This window comes from Apteryx mantelli, chromosome 1, assembly GCF_036417845.1.
Source record: "Apteryx mantelli isolate bAptMan1 chromosome 1, bAptMan1.hap1, whole genome shotgun sequence".
Lineage (NCBI taxonomy): Eukaryota > Metazoa > Chordata > Aves > Apterygiformes > Apterygidae > Apteryx > Apteryx mantelli.
Genome location: NC_089978.1, coordinates 204,519,663 through 204,534,426, shown reverse-complemented (window position 1 = coordinate 204,534,426; position 14,764 = coordinate 204,519,663).

Genomic DNA, 14,764 nt, shown 5'->3' with positions numbered 1-14,764 from the left:
GAAATCTATTGGGACTAACTTACTGAAGCCCTATTATTGAGGTATTAATCATATCAGACTTCCAGCCATGTCTGTCAACTGCTCAAAATAAGTGTAACATTATTCTTTTTAACATACAATTTCTCCAAGTTTCCAACTGTCAGGTAAGAAAGAAAAGAAATGATGCTGCACTCATTTGAAATTTAAATATAATACTAGATTTAATTCCTAATCTTGTACATTTAACACATGGTGAACCTAATTCTTTGTGAGTGTAAATCAGTGCAACTTCACTTATGTCAATACCAGGCTGGTGATTGATGTTGGCTGAGAAGCTTGCCCTACAAGCTATAGACACAAGTAAAACCCACAAATTTGCAGAAAAGTAGTACCCTTTCACTTCTTTGCCTTCATTTGCAGGTTGCAGGTGAGGTGCCACTGACACTCTGACACTGATTCTTTTTTTAGTGAAATTTAAGCTTTGTGCTTACCTCATGAAGGATAGAAAGAGTGAAAAGAGGAACAATGAAACATTTTATAAATGAAATTGTAAATGGAAAGGAAATAGCTAAGCAGAAGTTAATTTTCTAAGTAAGAGAAATCAATTGTTTTTGGAAGCTCTTCATATAATAAGAATTGTTTAAAATTATGTATGTTTATCTACATTGAAGGAATTCAGTTTAGAAAAACATTGAATTTTTGTTTGAATGTCTTCTTTCCCATCATGAGAAAAGGACTTCCTCCAAAGTCTTTCCAAAAATTCAGTTCTCAGGTCTGCAAATGCTAGAAATGAGCTCAAGTCATAACATTTAAAACATTCAGATTTAAGTTCTGAGTGGTCCTAAAAGTTAGGAATTCAGTAACTGGCATAAAATCATTTTTTTCCCTGCCAAAGGATTTTCCTATTTTGCTTTACTTTGACTCCTTCTAGCTGGTATTATCTAACCCTTAAAGTTTCTTTTGCTTTCTCTGTTGTTTGCAGGAACTCTTTGACAAAGGACCACAATTCTTTCCACAAACAAATAAATTAAGTGACCTCCCACCTGCTTGTTTTTTGCTGATAGACCACGCTTGTTTCTAATGCTTATGAATGCCACTGCTAGTGTAGTCCATCCACATTCAGAATAGCATTGCATAGCATACTGGTTGTGTGGTATCTGTTTATGCAGGTTGATGTGTCTGCTCATCTTGTTTATAAGGGTGTTAGTGCCTGGAGCAGACGTTCCAGGCTTATGTCCCACTGCTGCTGTCTATGCAAGCTTGCTGTTACACAGTACTTTTCTGTCACCACACATTAAAGTGCTCAGCTCCTAGTATGGGGCAGTGCTTCAGAGTTTTTCTCCAATCAAATTAGGATCAAAGACTTTTTGTCTTACAGGAAAAACTTGTCTTTTCTTTTTTTTTTCCCCATGGGACAGAAGGTAGCTTTTATATAACTCATTATCTCTACAGGCTTTAGCTCAGCACTGATCCTTACCTTCCAAAAAGCAAAAATGTTTTACAACAAGATGCAGCTCCACTTCTACTCCATTATCACTCAGCTTCCTCACTTCCCATGTGAAAGGTAAAATTCACAATTAAAAGCTGCTGCTGGATGAGCAACCTCTTTCAGGCTTGAATTTACCAAAGTGTTTTTGTTAGGTCGTTTTGACACTGTAAGTCTGAGCTGACCCCGGCTTTCAGAGCTGAGTACTATCTCATTAGCTAGCAATATAGCTTTGATTCCCACTTTGACAGGTCTTTCTAGCAGATGTGCCTGACCCTTAGCTATAGCTCATGTCTGGGTCTTCAGCATCAAGGCATGTGACATCATCAGACATATCCAGTATCCCTGATAAGATGACATTAGGGCAAAAGAGGTTTCACTTGCTATGCTGTTGCTGCATGGGAAGCTGTACATGCTTGCACATGCTTCCCAGGGCTGTTAGGGCTACAAATTCCATTTGTATAACCATGCTCCCCTGACAGGATCCATGGCTGTGAAGATATATAGGGCTATCATTCCATCCTAAGCCTGGTGGACTATCTGCACAACTCTGTAGGTGCTTGTATAGAGTACATAATGTAGCATCATAGAGCCACCTGGTATGTTCTCCCTCTGTGGACACCTCTGCCAGACCCTTAGCTCCTGGAGGTGCTCATGGATTATTTATTCAAGTCAACCACAGCACAAGAAAATAGTTTGCTTGTGTATTCAGAAAATAACTGATAAGGCATGCTTTCCTGCTGGGAAAGCAATGATGAGCTTCAAGGTTTGGGCAGACCAGTACATTGCATTTCCATATTTGCATATCCTGCAGTTACCTCCAAAAGAAGATCCAGTTCTTGTGAGGAAATAGAATTTATGTGGCTATACATAAGCTTGCAGCAAGATGTCAGGTAAGTCCCAACTCTATAGGCTGAACTTCTGAGGCTACAAACACCATTCACCAATGCAGTTCCCTCACTCGTCTCCTTCCTTCCCTTCTCCTACAGTCACTCATTCCCTTCTTCATTCTCCCCCTTTTCATTCAACAAAGGTTCTTCCACTTTTCTTTAGCCTCTTGCCTCCCCTACGTTTTTGTGTTAACTATGCCCTGCGGTGTGGGGGCTCTCACATTTCCTTGGAACAGGTTTTTCCTGCAGAGTTCTTTTTTTGATCCTAAAAATAAGTTTGTCTTTCATGTGACAGTCCTTTGCCATTTTATTCTCCTCCCACTTCCCTCCTCTTTCATAAGCACTTTCCATCTCCCCCTGGGAAGTATTTTATGTTGCCTGTACAATCTACCTTGTCTCGCTACAACACCCTGCTGTTCTTCCTCTTTAGGGGGCTGACCATTCTGCCATAGAGCTGCTGAAGAGAAATGTCAGTACTAAGGATCAGAGAGGCAAGGGATAGCCGACAGCTTCAGCAAAGTGAATGTGCTCATTTTTTCAGGAATGCTGCAAAAAAATGACTAAGAAAATTAGATACTGTTGGTACATCATATACTACCTGGAAAAGTAACAACAGCATAGTATGGCTACTACATATTGGCTACATCTGAGGGACTATGGGCACGTCAGGCTGAGCCAGTCAACTGCTTGTTGCATCCATAAAGCCTATAGGGTTGGGGCTTGAATGCAAGCCAGCCTCTGCTTCTGTCCCTCGACAGTGTATCTGTCTGAGGATCCAGTTGGCTTGCTCCACAGTCAAGCAAAAGTGCAAGCCAACATATGGTCATTGTGGACAACTGGGAGATTTGGGCTTGAGTATGAACTTGAACATGAGCTAACATGACAGCATAACCTCAGCCAGAAGAGACCTGAAGAGGGAAATTTCTTAAAGGAGAAAAGTCTTGCAGTTCTTCTCTTCACTTAATGGAAGGAGTGTAACTAGTCCAACTGAGAAAAAGATAAGATTTTAAAACTCTTTTTTTTTCTTCCCAAATACTAGAAAATACCTCAAAAGTCAAGCCAATATAAATTAAAGATAGAATGTGTGAGCTTGATACCACTTTTCAAACAGGAAATATGTTCTGTCTTTGTTATAAAATTTTGTACTTCCCATATGTTATGATATGACAGCATTAATTTCTATATGAAATCACAATCATCTGTGACACTATGCATAAATTTAAAATGTAAAAAAGTCATTGAAAATAAAAACTATTCACTATGAGAACAAAAGCTTCATAAAAAAAGGAGAATGATTTATTAATATTTTCATTATCCATCTTAATTTTTCTTACATGTCTATAGCGAATATATAATTTTGTCTTCAAACACTTTCTTATTTTTAATTACTATTATTTAGTAATTGAACTACAATTTTTGTCATCAATGAATGGGCTAGACTGATAAGGGAAAAATGGTATTTTCTATAATAAAAGTTATAAAGCAGTGTTTATCTAGCTTTCCTTTTTTCACTTCTATAACTTAATTTAGAGTGTGTTACATAGTACTGTATAATGTAGACACAGGTGGGTTGGTGGTTTGTTAATGATCCTCAATGGATACATATGAACACAGTGCTTCTAAAAGACAGTATTTACTCCTACTTTCTCACTAAAAATTAAATTATCTCTTTCATTTGACTAATCTTTTTGGAACATAAAAAGAATGACCTTTGTCATTCCCCATACTCCTACCTTTTATCTAAACAGTTGAGTACTTTGTTCATGTTTTCTATTTCCATTATACCTTGTAACTCAATTTGTAAAAATACACCATATTTTAATTAGAGAATTGTGGGCATTTATGCAAGGGAAGATAATAATATCTACATTACAGTAGAACCTTGTTAATTTGCATTAATGATAGGGAGAGCTATGGTGAATTAAAGAATTTTGCAAATTAACATCAAAGTGAATAAATAATGAAAACCAGAGAGTAGCTAATTCTCAAATATTTCATTAATTCATTTTAACAGTTGTAGTTTGGCTATAATTATTTGTGATTTTGTTATTCTTTAGTTAAGTGCTGACAAAATATATGAGCTAAAAATGGTTCTTGCCCCAAGAACTTTATAATCAAGAAGGCACCTGCAGAAAAAAGAGATCATACTGGGAAACACACAGGTGGGAACAACCTGTGATTCTTCATTATCCTCATTCATATCTCACTCCTTGATGGGGTCTTCCAGCAGTGAGTATGATAGCATTTGTGTACATACTGGAACATAGTCTATAAAAGTGAAGACTTTTTCATGACAACTTGCAAGTTTCTGTATTCAGTCTTTAAAGAAGGGGGTGGAGGAAGCCAAAGGGAGTTTTGTGCAGCTCATACAATGCACGATAAGTGGAAGGCAGATTAGTGAGGTTTTGATGTATGATACCAACTGAATGAAACATATCAAAGAATAATTTCTTCTGTTAGCTTATATTGTAGGGAAGTTTGTATAGGATTTGAACAGGATTGGATAGTATATGAATTTACCTCATATCCTCTTGCAAATAGGGCCTGGTATCTTAAATGACCATTGCAGTTTAATGTGCTTTGACCACCAAAGATGATATTTCATGCAGGCATGCTGCATTTTAAGTACAATAATAGCACAGAAAGGAAAGTGCCAGAATTGATTTTGTTTTTATCAGAAATGGTAAAAATTATGACACTAGCAAAATGACAAATACCCCCTTATACCACTTCATTTGTAGCGGCTGTGGACTTCAGTCAGGAGCTTGCTTGTATTGGCCCCAGGAATGACAGGTACATTTTCTGGTTGTTTGCACTATGTGTCTAAACTAGAAGTGACTTGACATTTTTTCACTTTTGGTGAAAATTCTGACCCAGATATTGTGCTGGGCACAGCAGGTCACAGTAATACAGATGGCATTGACTGCACTGGCAAACAACTAACGGTACTACCTTGCTTGCAGCTTGCCAAGTGCAACTTCCTACTGTTTCATTAAACTTTTCTCTCCCTTTTGTGGATTATCAGGACATTGTTTAGTGGGAAAAAGCACAGAGGATGTGCAGAGGGTACAGACATCTAGCTGGGTGCACCCCCATCCTGCTTAACAATCTGGATTCATTCCCAGGCATAGTTTCTTGGTCCTCTACCTTGCCTACAAGTTAGTTAAGTCCCAGGCTCTCCTGAACTAACTAGTTCCTTTTGAGAAAAAATCATGGGGTAGTTCACTCAGGGGGTCTACTCCTATAGATATATGAATAAGATGATTTGTAACACTTTTTCTGGGGAAATAAATCCCTGACTGAGGAATCTATTTAAGAGAGGCAAATGCCAGATCCCATCATCTGAGAATTGTGGTCTTCTGTAGCTAATTATTTCATAGTTATGAAGTATTGGTAACCTCTGTATTTGACATGTTTTTTTGCGCCTTGTTTCAGGAAAAAATGGGCACACCTGCACCATGAAAGTTCTCAGGGTGCTTAAACTCCTCATTATCTCAAGTTAGCTACTATTTCAGCAAGCTCTGATACATTTGAATAATCTGCAGTGCTCATAGCAGTTCACATAGTTCTTTTACAGTACTATTAGATGATTCACTGGCCAGCACCACACTGATTACTCATGGAGCTATAGCAGTCCACCTCCTCAACTTTTTTAGTGAAATATAGCACCCATCTCATTTGGATTTGCGGCTTTTCTGCCCTAGCCTGGAAGTCAGATGAACTTCTCCAGTGACCCTATGAGCATCTACTCTACATGCGAAGGTTCTGGTGATATAAATGGACTTTGCATGTCTGTATGGTGATGTGGACCTACTTCATTGCCATGGGTGTTGTGCCCCAGAATTACTGGTTGGCTAAAGAGGAATCCATGAGACTGTACTTGCTCCAGCTGCTTCTCTTCTGCCATCCACTAAACAGAACTGTTCAGGGCCCTTCCACCACATGATGTGAACCAGTTCAGTTCAAGTGAGTAGCACACTAAGGACCCTGAGGACAGGTGCTAAAAAAAACAGTGTCACACCTAAAGAACTGTGGTATTAATTTGTTTGCAACAATATGGTTATGCAGTTTGTCTGGCTTTGTAATACGCTCATACATTCTGTAGTATGTAGACATATCTTCAGTAATTGAAGAGTAAAAAAGCCTGTAAATGAAGCTGCACTGATATTGGACTTATCTGAGTATGAATCTGTTGAGCAGCACAGATCATAGAAATGGACTAGAACAAAGGTGAGTGCTTGGAAAGAGTGATGGAAAAGGCAGGAAATGAAAAATATCTATAACAGAGAAACAGGAATCAGATATACAAAAGCATATACAGGCTCCAGGTATATAGGTATGAAGGGGAGAACAGGATGGAATTTGTTCTAGGCAGGCTTGATCCAAGGAGCAGTCTCTCTACTAACATGTTCATTTCATAAAAGATTTTAAGATTTTCAGTCTCCTGTTGAACCAAACATCTGTCAGAAATTAGAGCAGATGCAGTAAAGCATTAAAAATGGAGGTTCATTTGATATGGATTTTTTTGCCACTTTAATGAGCCACTTCATAAAAACCTTAACGTGGGAAACACAATAAATATGTCACTCATCATAAAGCTGCTTTAAACAATGAGAATGTAGTGACATAGCAGGGTGAGTGCAGCCACTAAAATAACATACACTGTAATTCTACTTTCTCACCCACGAGTTGAAGTAAATGTAGTGGTATTATGATTACAATGGCTCAATCACCTTTATTTTATTCATGCTTCATTGAAATTTGATGCACCAGGCCTATATTGCACATTTGTGTTAGATAACTGGCAGTATTTTAGTAATGGGGATAGCTATAGGTGAGCTCATGATTAAAACTCCCTTTCTTCTCTCAACGTTATTTATATTTCACACCTTCTCCTCATGTCATAGCATTATATAGCTGTCATTTTAATAATTGTGTTTGTCACCCTCAGCCTGCATGTTTTCTCGGTGTATTTTCTTAAGTTTTTATCTTTGATGTCTTATTTCAAATTGTTTATCCCAACACTTCAGCGTGGTCCCTCTCACTTGAGTCTCACTCAGTGGGCTGTTTCCTTTTCTCACATCTTTTGCTTTACTGCTTCCTTTCTCCTGTTTTGTTTTTCCATCCCCTCTCTTACCTTCTTTTATTCCCCAGTTTCTCCAGTTCTTTTTCAGTCCCCTTTTCTCGTTCTTTTCCTCATTCTTATCTCTTTAACTTTCTCCTTTTCTTATTGAACCTTTTATCTTTTTCTCTCTTGGCTCTCCTCCTGTTTTCTTATTTAGTTCCTCAGCCTGACTTTTCTTACTTGTGTTTTTTTTTAAGCACCCTTGTTTGTTTTCATACCCATTGTCATTTCCTCAAACGTACCAGAATAACTGCATGTATATTGTTGTGAGAGTTAAAGAAACTAGTGAAAGGGAACTACTTTACTGTGGAAACTAGTGGAAAAACAAAACAAAAAAAGCCCTACTTTGGGTGGATGGCTTACCAGGGACTGACCCCCCCCCCCCCCCCCATATGTAAAGTTTCAGGCACAGGGTGTTTCTGTAATATAAAGATCTTCCATTTCTGTCTCCCTTTCTGATGGCTCCTGACTCCTCTGGAGGAGAAGTCATAAGGAAGTGGTAATTAGGTAACTTAGAAAGGGGCAAAGATTAAAGCAATGAATAGGAAAACATGGTGGCTCAGATGGAAAGATGATCCATTTACAAGCTGAAGGGTGTTGACCATCACATACTGTATGAAGTAGCATAGCATCCCTCCTGAAAATGAGGTCTGGGTCTTGCATCTGGGGGAGATGGATGGTTCTACCTGAGAGGTCAGGGCACAGTGCTGCTTTTTCTGCAGGCACCATAACAAAGCAGAGACATTTGATTGTGCTTTTTTCTGTTCTTAAGCTGACCATAATATGTCTGAATTTTCTTTTCAAATACTTTCAAATATTTTCCTTCCTGCTGCTCAGTGTTGTGAGAATATACAGTATCCACTGGTGTTTTGCCAAAATGTCGTTCCAGAAACTGTGTTGTTGGATATTTGGTGGATATGAGATTCTATTTAAATCTGACATGCAGTATGACCCACATTTTCTTAGTAGTAAATACTTTTGCAAGGTTTGCATAGACAATTCATGCATGTAATACCTACTGTATATTAATGTTCTCACACAGCATGGCATTGCAGGAACTGGCTCATCAGCTGAGTATTGCCCAGGTAATGCAATAACATGTATACCAGCAGAATCATTGTAGAAGCCTCTGACTAAATTCTGGCATAATGTATTGCTATTAATCAGCAGACATTATGGTGCTAATAAAACATCTCTTCAAGTAGCCTTAGTGTGACATATGCTGCATTAGTAGCATATGCCACACATTTTGATGTCTTACATAATACATGCTGCCTCTGAAAAAATAACCACTTCTATGTGGAATATATCTGTATATCTTAGACTTTTTTGTACAACTGTTAGGAAACTTTGATCACTGGTATTGTGTTTTACTGGGGAGATATTCTATGGTTCCAGCCAGGACCATAGTTTTTGTGTAAAGTAATAGACAATAGATCCAATCTATCACATTCTTTGCCTGGGAAACTTTTTTTTCCTGCACGTATTAGTTTTACATTGTAGACCTGTGTGGGTGGGTGGGAGCGAGAGACACTATAGAACATGAGTGGATGGGAGCTGTGAAGAAGCTGATGGTGAGAATGTACATTATAATATTTCTCCAGAGAAGAACAATTTTACCATCTCCTGTGAAGAGAATACTATCATTAACATTGCATCTGAAAAGAACCTGTGTCAGCTTGTTTGTGTTAATGAAATCTAGCTGTGTAGTGTGATTAAAGTCAGAGTTACTTTCTGATACTACCTTTTCAATATCTGAGAAAAAAAACCACCTCAGACTTTGTTTATACTGTGACTATGCAGCTGTTGGAAGCTTTATAGTTAATTTTTCTTTTGGGGTTGATTTTCAGGTTAGGATCCTGACATACATGCACTTTGCAATTGGCAGTAGTAGCTTAAGATGTTCCTACCCTTTAAAAGCTTCTTGCTTCTCCTTTTTTGGAACTTGTGATCCAGATATCAGAGCTGACAGGAGGGAACATGTGAGAACTTTTTTTAGATGCTTCTGGGAAAAGCCTAGCAGTTAAGCTTAAACCCTCCTTCTCTGACAGCTTCTAACAGGACAGTGATCTTTGAATGTAAGTGGGTGAAAAATACTTCATGTTGAAAACTCTGTTTTGGAGACTATAGCCTCAGGAGAAAGGCAATAGGTGGGGATAGTGATGATTTTCCCCCTTCCAGTCATTTGCAATATGAATATGTGTCAGTACCTTGATTTTGATGTTTGTACCAGAAGAACACTGAACAAATGATGTATCGTAAAAGTCCATGGAAAGGTATAACTTTAGCAGCTAAAATACTGTGAAGCTAGGGAAGCTTCCAGGAAAAGCTTTAAAATACTGTGTAGATGTATATTGATACAGTGATCAACTGGAGATAAATCTGTGGTGTAATACTGGATTTCAGAGGAATAAAAATGCACTAGAGCATGTTGGATATAAGTTGCATGGGGGCATTACCTCTGTACACAGCATTACTGAAATCAGTACTGGAATGCGTATGTTCAAGGTATGTATTTTCATTTTTCCAAATGTATTTGCAAATTTTGAAAAATTCAGAAAAAGAATTACAACCATGAGATGAACTTGGAAGAAAACCTCTCCCTGTTTTGTAGTGAATATTAGAAGGTTTAGAAACTTAATGTATTTCGTAAAGCTAAGGTGATAGGCACATGCACTAGTCTCACATCTTTCTCCTGAAAGACAATAAACGTTACCTTGTATTACTGCAGGGTAAGACCATCAAGATAAATAGTTGCCATGCAGTAATTTATCTGCCCATAACCTGAGCAAGAGTTAAGAAGGTGGCTGATCACAGTTTATATACACACTTATGAACAGTAGATTTCTAATACCAGGGAAGTTCTTAATCTGGTTCAGGAAGACAAAGACTAGATTCAGTGGTTACAAACAAAACAAACCCTGACCAAAAAAAGGAAAGTTTAAAAAGTTAAAGGAATTGAATTCTGTTTTCTCTTTCAGGGGCAAGGATCCATCTCTAGCTGGCTTTACTTCTATACATTACAGTTTTGTTTACCTACAGTTCTGCCTACTGAGTTTACTGATTCATCTGGAAATAGTTTTCACTGTATAAATGATATGTATTACTATTATTACTTTGCTCATAAAAAGGCATAAGTTATTATGAAGAATATATCATGGAGTGAGTGAACCTCTTGCTCCAACAGTAACCTTGTTCTGGGCTTCTTTCCCCTTAAATTCAATAGTAGAAGCATTTGGACCACAAGTAAAAGCAGAGATTTAGTCGCAGGAGACAGAAAAGCTCAGACAGAGTAACTCGAATTTGCCCAAGGACTCCATTTTCTTTTGGGATATCCATTTCAAGATTATGCATTCTGCGTGGAGTGCATCTGGACTGGGATGGAGCAGCAGCAGAAAACTGCCTCTGACCACCAGGGACTCTAATTGGGCAAGTGAGCAGAGCTTTAGGATGCTGAGATCAAGACTTCTGCACAATAACTAACTAGACAGCTATTTGGAATTTTTTGATACTCAATTATTCATTTTCTCAGGAGAGGTCTTTTCCTGCTTTGATTTGTTTTTCTGTTTTCCAAAAATATATACCTATTGTTTATAGGCCAGTGAGTGTTTCTGCATTGGCAAGGTCCTCTTGAATATTTGCTGGAGAAGAAGGCACTTTTAGGAAGTAGGATAATGTTTTGATAGGCTGAGCCACAATTGCATTTATTGGCAAAAATTGCACTCTTTAGTTAAAGAATTGCATATAAATTGATCCCAATTCTTCCTGATGCTATTATTTTATATGTTCTGCTCCAATGTTAAAATATGTTTCCATTCAGCAGTAAACGTGGAGAAAGTTAACACTCATCTTCCAACTTGAAATATGTTTAAACTTGAAGAACAGAGTAATTTCAGTCAAGAGTTTCCCAAAAGTTCGCTGAGGAACTCTCTGAATAAGGAACCCACTGTTTTTACTTTTTAACCAGTCTTAGAATACTGGAGCAGCTAGAGAACGCTGCTGTGTGTGTGTTGGCGGGGGGGGAGTTGTATCAGTACTTACAAGTAAATACTGGAAGACCCACATAACAACAGCTCAGTGCATCACTCCTGGGCCCAAGATACCTTTATTTGAGAATAAAATACTTATATAGTGATAACACTAATATCAATTAACTTTGTTGAAGTGTAGTTTATTTAAAGATTGTAAGATTGTAAGTTTGTGTTAAGACTGTAAAACTTGCAATTTAGGCTGACAATGAAAACTGCATTGTCAAAAGAGTCTCTTGAAAGGTATGTCACGGAGATAGAGGGAGGTAAGAGGAACATGCACAGATTTAAAGTAGTAGAAATGTCTTTTGATGACTGGTGATGACCAGAAAAATCTGTCTTAAAGTAAAATGGTAGGAAGCCAGACCAAACCTAATAGCTCCTGAGGGATTTTGTCATGCTTCTTAATCTTGATTTTACCATCTAATTATCCATGTCCTCTTTGCCCTTTTCTACTGAAATGCAAAAGTTCTTTGTCTCTGAAAGGGTCCAGCTTCTGTTTAAATAACTGTTTAAAAGATTAACGTTCACAAATCCATCACCTTCAAAGGAAGTGTTACAATTAGATTATTAAGTGCTGAAATTGTGTTCTGCCCTGTGAGAGATGTAGAAGAAAACAAGGTCCTGCCACCTGGAACTTACAATCAAGAAACCTACTCCAACAAATCATTCAGCACTTTCCGTGAGGTTTTGAACTTTCAGCTGTCTGAGACTTTCATGAGTTAGTTCACAGAATCCTGAAAATGGAGAGAACTCTAGGGGGGAAACATTGTTTGTGATGTACTTAGCTAAGAATATCAGCTGCATTTTATTCAGTAGTTTCTTTCTATTTAAGGACTCAGTCAATGTCTTCCCATATAATGCTGTAGAATCAAAATCCAATGAATAAAATATTGCACTCCCTTCATCATAAAATTTAATGTTTATTAAATACACATTAAAAAATTTCCTGGATACATGCAGAGCTTGCTGTGAATACCTGAAATGCTATTAGGTAGGACTACATTAATCTGCCCAATTCTAGTAAAATTTATTTGTAGAACATATCTTACTACATGGCATAAGATATGTTATATTGGTACCTCATCTCAGGATTTTATTGTGACGATTACAGCTTTCAGTAGTCAAGAGAGGAACTCCATAAAAATACTCTGAAATTGCATTTTTGAAATTCTGCCCCTGTCTGCAACTATAAACTAAGAAGAACTGAAATTTCAATAAAATAACTCAGGAGCATTTAATTTTCTTCTACTCTGGATCTGCTACCTTATTATATTTATTCTGTCAGCTATTAAGTGATGTTCACTCCTGTAAAACCTACACATGATTTTCAGCATGTGCAAAGACACCAAGAAAGAAATGACTAGAAAAAGCATGAAAGAGCAGAGATACAGAATTCTGCTGAATTGTTGTGGTAGATATGACTTCAAATGAGAATACATGGTCTGACTCTTTTTTTGTGTCTACAGCAAAGGAAGGGAGAGATGAAGGAGTAGAGTTGATTTAAATTGTGCAACCACAAATAAGTTTTCAGTCCAGGAGAAAGAAGCCATTGCATAAACAGTAGACCATTTTCTGGCACAACCAGCTGTGTACAGAAGTGGCTCACCATTGCATTATGACATAAAATCAATATCTTGCAAAAGTCAGAAATGAGATCATGAAAGAGCAAGGTGTTGTATCTACAAAGGTTACATATATCCAGTTTGGTATTTAGGATAATAGACATACTGAAAAAAAAAAAAAGACAAAAGCTTTCTCGTTCGAATGTGTGTAACAAAGTGTGACAAAATAGGCTATTTAATAAGCTTCTGTTTATGTGCTTATCAAGAGGGATGTGGATGGATTTGAAGATCTGTACTCTCTGCAATAAACACTCCAATAAAGTGCTTAGAAAATTATGTTTTAGTAGTATTTCTGTTATGACAGTAATGTGTAAAATGAAGCAAAATTGAAGAATGCTTGTAGATATTTACAAGGTTATACTTATTGCATTCAAAAACATTTCCAGGGCATTACCTGTACAGCCCTGACTCTGTGAAAGGAGCCACGGTGATCAGCTCCCTTGGTCTATACTGGAAAAATACCTTAGCATCTATTAATTTATTGCATCTTTTGGGATCTTATCATCATGGCAGCTTAAACTGGTAAAAATTCAATTGATGCTAAGGAGAATTTACTGTAATAGTGCTATGGGAGTGTCATCATAATAAGCTCATTAAATCAGGTGTTTGCACAGTGCAGTGGATTTTTTGCATATAGATTTTTATTGTATAAGTATTTTATTGTATAAGTCAGACTGTTGCTTAATGATATTAGAGTAACCTATTTGCATTCAGTTCAGCTGTGCTGGTGTAATTCAGAATGAAACTTGGCCATACAGGGCTAGTTCCTCCTTGACTTAGGTACTGCTTCATTTTTTAACATTGGTTATTGGAAGGAGGATTGGTCCCGTTAAGTTCATTTTCTAAATGGAACCTATTTCTATGGTCATTCTACCTATGAGGCACTTTGTCTTATGCCTTTCTAACTAACTGTCCCATATGATATAACCATGGGCAAAAATTAGTTTTTCCTTCCTTATTTTCTCAGAACATTCACATTCATGTTAGGATGAAAACTAGACTTTTAAAACTAGAAAGATGTTCATCTGAATAACAGTGATGAGGAAGCTCATCTGGGATGTGGAGGATCCAGGTTTAGAACCCTAGTTTGAATTGATAGAGCAAGGATTTGAACATGTCCCAGATGAATGCCTTGAGCACTGAAATATTGGCTATTCAGAGAGCAGGTACAGATCTCTTCTTTGCAGTCTGGTTTTGATCAATACTTTCTTGGACCTGAGAAACTTTTACTGTCAAAATTCCCCCTGTAAGGGAGTTGGCATTTTTGTATGAAAATTTCCTGATTAGTGCAAATATATAGCCAATGCTACATCGGCTACTCTCGGTTCCAAATCTAGGATCTATGATATTGTTTTCTTGCTACTGTTATTATTGTTATTATTCTGTCCACTTAAAGATTGTTTTAATTAGTCTGTGTTGATTTGGAACACTAACTCTCAATTTAGCTTTACAAAGAAAGTGGGAGAAAATGTGATGTTTTCCTTGACATATTGATTTACAGTGGAAAAAACACGTGGTGCACATGTTTAATGGAATAAGGATATACTCTAGGCACTGTAGATATATAACTGAAAGATGGCTTTAAAAATCCTATTCATAACAAGAACATTATGAAGTGATTATGAGAAAAA